The sequence below is a fragment of the Tinamus guttatus genome, unplaced genomic scaffold (genome assembly GCF_059628265.1).
Source record: "Tinamus guttatus ecotype Peru unplaced genomic scaffold, ASM5962826v1 Tinamus_guttatus_pri_ptg001771l, whole genome shotgun sequence".
Classification (NCBI taxonomy): Eukaryota; Metazoa; Chordata; class Aves; order Tinamiformes; family Tinamidae; genus Tinamus; species Tinamus guttatus.
This window is the reverse complement of record NW_028290305.1, coordinates 464-4662: the sequence shown is the minus strand read 5'-3', so window position 1 is coordinate 4662 and position 4199 is coordinate 464. Positions and strand designations below refer to the sequence as shown.

General features: G+C 69.1%; 1 pseudogene; it reads right to left on the bottom strand.

Annotated features, from left to right (window-relative positions):
* Nucleotides 1-801: 801 nt before the first annotated feature.
* LOC148590074 (transcription factor E3-like) lies at nt 802-3758 on the bottom strand (annotated as a pseudogene).
* Between the last annotated feature and the right edge of the window lie 441 nt (nt 3759-4199).

Below are 4199 nucleotides of genomic sequence, written 5' to 3'. Positions count from 1 at the left end.
CGGGGTCTTAAAAGGGCTACCCCCCAAAGAGGCTCTTTATGGAGGGGGTCGCCTTAAAAGGGCCACGCCACTAGGGCGGGCCCTTAAAAAGGGCCTTGGCAATGAGTCTTTAAGGTGGTGCTGATGGGGGGTCCTTAAAAGGGCAATGGCAATGATAGGGGTCTTGGCCCTGCGTGTGTGTGTGTGTGGGGAGTCCTTAAAAGGGCAATGTCAATGAGTTCTTAAGGACTGTGCTGGGCAATGGTAAAAACAGGGCAGTCCCAAAGGGCTGGGCCCAATGTGTGGGGGGAGGGAGCCTTAAAAGGGCCACGCCCGGGAGGGGGGGGCCTTAAAAGGGCCGTGTCCCGGTGGAAGGTGTCCTTAAAAGGGCCATGCCTTGGGGGGGCCTTAAAGGGGCCATGTCAATGAGTCCTTAAAGACCGTGCTCATTGGTGGGGGGGGCGGGGGGGGGGTGTTCTTAAAGGGGCCACGCCCCGGGTTGGGGGGGGGGGGCTTTAAAAGGGCCATACCACTGAGTCCTTAAGGACCATACTCATGGGGGGGGGGGGGTCCTTAAAGGGAGACGCCCCAGCGGGAGCCTTAAAGGGGCTATGTCCCGGGGGGGGGGGCCTTAAAAGGGCCATGGCAACGAATTCTTAAAGAGCATGCTCTTGGCGGGGGGGCGTGCCCTTAAAGGGGCCATGCCCCGGAGGAGCCCTTAAAGGGGCGATGCCCGGAGGGGGGGGCCCCTTAAAGGGGCCATGGCTTGGGGTGTCCTTAAAGGGGCAATGCCCCGGGGGGGCCCTTAAAGGGGCGGCGCGCTCAGGCCTCGTCCTCCATGCTGAGGCTGCTGCGGGGGCTGGAGGCCCCGGCGAGGCCAGGAGGGCGCCGGGGGGGCCCAGGAGGAGGGGCCCGTCCATGATGACGTCATCGCCGAGGGCCCCGCCCCCCGCCAGCAGCCCCGCCCCCCCCGGCAGGGGCAGCTCCAGCTCCAGCCCCGCCAGCGGGGGGAGGGGCAGCGGGAGGGCCAAGGGGGGCGGGGCCTCGTCGAGCCCCTCCCCCGCGGGGGGGCTCAGGGGCAGCCCGTGCAGCTGGGCCTGGAGCTCCAGCTCCTGCGGGGGGGGGGGGGGGTCAGCCCCACGGAGAGCCCCAGCCCCATAGAGACCCATAGAGACCCATAGAGACCCATAGAGACCCCCAGCCCCATAGAGACCCATAGAAACCCCCAGCCCCATAGAGACCCATAGAGACCCATAGAGACCCATAGAGACCTCCCAGCCCCATAGAGATCCCCTCCCAGACCCATAGAGACCCCCCCCCAGACCCATGGACCCTCCAGCCGCCTCCCCAGCTCCATAGCCCCCCAGCTTCTCCCAGTCCCATAGCGCCCCATAGCCCCCCCAGCCCCAGCCACCCCACAGCTCCCCCAGCCCCATAGCGCCCCCCAGCTCCCCCAGCCCCATAGCGCCCCCCCCAGCCCCATAGCACCCCATAGTGCCCCATAGCGCCCCATAGCGCCCCACAGCCCCCCCCAGCTGCTCCCCAGCCCCATGGTGCCCCATAGTCCCCCCAGCTGCTCCCCAGCCCCATAGCACCCCATAGCGCCCCACAGCTGCTCCCCCGCCCCATAGCGCCCCATAGCACCCCATAGCGCCCCATAGTCCCCCCAGCTGCCCCCCAGCCCCATAGTGCCCCATAGTGCCCCATAGCCCCCTCAAGCTGCTCCCCAGCCCCATAGCGCCCCATAACGCCCCATAGTCCCCCCAGCTGCTCCCCAGCCCCATAGCGCCCCATAACGCCCCATAGCCCCCCCAGCCATCCCACCAGCCCCATAGCGCCCCATAACGCCCCACAGCTCCCCCCAGCTGCTCCCCAGCCCCATAGCGCCCCATAGCGCCCCATAGCGCCCGGGGCACCTGCAGGCGCCGCCGCAGGCTGCGGTTCGCCCTCTCCAGGCGCTGCTGCCGCAGCTGCAGCTCCCGCGCGCGCTGCGTCTCCCGCTGCAGCTGCCGGATGTAGTCGACCGAGGCCTTGAGGATGGTGCCCTTGTTCCAGCGCGGCTCCCTGGGGGGCACCCGGACGCCTGGGCCCCTTGGACGCCCGCCCGGACGCCTGGGCCCCCTCCCGGACGCCTGGGCCCTTCCCGGACGCCTGGCCCCTCCCGGACGCCTGGGCCCCTTCCCGGACGCCTGGGCCCTTTCCCGGACGCCGGGCCCCTTCCTGGATCCCTGGGCCCCTTCCCGGACGCCTGGGCCCCTTCCCGGACGCCTGGGCCCTTTCCCGGACGCCTGGGCCCCACTCACGGCTCGCTGGACTTCGGGATGAGGGTTCCCAGCTCCTTGATCCGGTCGTTGATGTTGAAGCGTCGGCGCCGCTCGACTTGGGGAGGGGGAAGATCCGTGAGCCCCCCAGGCCTCCCCCAGCCCCATAGCGACCCCTCTGCCCCATAGCGGCCTCCCAGCCCCATAGCGGTTCCCCTACCTGGTAGCAGTCCCCATACCTGATAGCAACTCCCCCAGCCCCATAGCGCCCCACCAGCCCCATAACAGTCCCCCAGCCCCACAGCAGCCTCTCAGCCCCATAGCACAACCCCCAGCCCCATAGCGCCCCCCCCGCCCCATAGGGCCACCCCAGCCCCATAGCGCCCCCCCTGCCCCATAGGGCTGCCCCAGCCCCATAGCAACCCCTCTGCCCCATAGCACCCCCCCTGCCCCACAGCAGCCCCTCAGCCCCATAGCACGACCCCCAGCCCCATAGCACCCCCCTGCCCCATAGGGCCCCCCCAGCCCCATAGCGTCCCCCCCTGCCCCATAGCGCCCCCAGCCCCATAGCGCCCCCCCTGCCCCATAGCGCCCCCCCCTGCCCCATAGCTCCCCCTGCCCCATAGCGCCCCCCGGCCCTCACTCAGGTTGTGGTTGTCCTTCTTCTGCCGCTCCTTCAGCAGCGCTTTGGCCTCCGTCTCTGGGGGGGGGAAGGGGTCAGAGCCCCCCACGGCAGCAAGAGACCCCCCTGCCCCATAGATCCCATTCTGCCCCATAGATCCTGTTCTGCCCCATTGACAGCCCCCAGGATCCTCTATTGCCCCATAGAAACGCTCCCCTATGGCCATCTTCCCATCCTGCCCCATAGAGCCCCCCTCCTGCCCCACAGCGGCACCTGCAGCCCCCATCCTGCCCCATAGCCCCCCCAGCTGCCCCATAGGGCCCCCTATTGCCCCATAGGGCCCTCCCCAGGCCCCCTCCTGCTCCATAGGGCCCCAAAACTTCCCAATAGGGCCCCCTCTCCTGCCCCATAGCGCCCCCCATCCTGCCCCATAGGGCCCCCCATCCTGCCCCATAGCGCCCCCCATCCCGCCCCATAGGGCCCCCCATCCTGCCCCATAGAGCCCCCTATCCCACCCCACAGAGCCCCCCATCCCGCCCCACAGAGCCCCCCATCCTGCCCCATAGCGCCCCTCATCCCGCCCCATAGTGCCCCCCATCCCGCCCCATAGGGCCCCCCATCCCGCCCCATAGCGCCCCCCATCCTGCCCCATAGCGCCCCCTATCCCGCCCCATAGCGCCCCCCATCCTGCCCCATAGCGCCCCCCATCCCGCCCCATAGAGCCCCCCATCCCGCCCCATAGAGCCGCCCCTCCTGCCCCATAGCGCCCCCCATCCCGCCCCATAGCGCCCCCTACCCGAGAGCTCGGCCTTGACGTGGGGCAGCTCCGCGGGGCAGGAGCTGCTGCCCCCCCCGGGGGGGGTGAAAACCTCCAGGAGGGGGGCGGGGGCGGGGAGCTGCGGGGGGCGGGGTCAGTGAGGCCCCGCCCCTCCTCACGCCCCCGCCCCTCCTCCTGCCCCCCCCCGTGCGCAGGCCCCGCCCCCTCCCCACAGCGGCTCCAACCCCCTCCCCAAAGAGACCCGGGGGGGGGGGGGGGGGAGGAGAGGCCACGCCCCCTCCATAAGCCACGCCCCCAACCCGGCCACGCCCCTACCCTTATATGGTAGCAGGAATATCCCCGCCCCCTTTTCGAACGCTGCTTTCATCTGGCTTTGTTATACGGACCAATCACCAGCAATGGGCGTGGCTCTGCTCAAGCCACACCCCCACCACAGCTCTTAAAGGGGCAATTCCAGCTCTCTGCATTTCTTAAAGGGCCAACACCGCCTTTCCGCAGCTCTTAAAAGGGCAATGCGTCCTCTCCGTGGGTCTTAAAGGGGCAATACTGCCTTTTTACA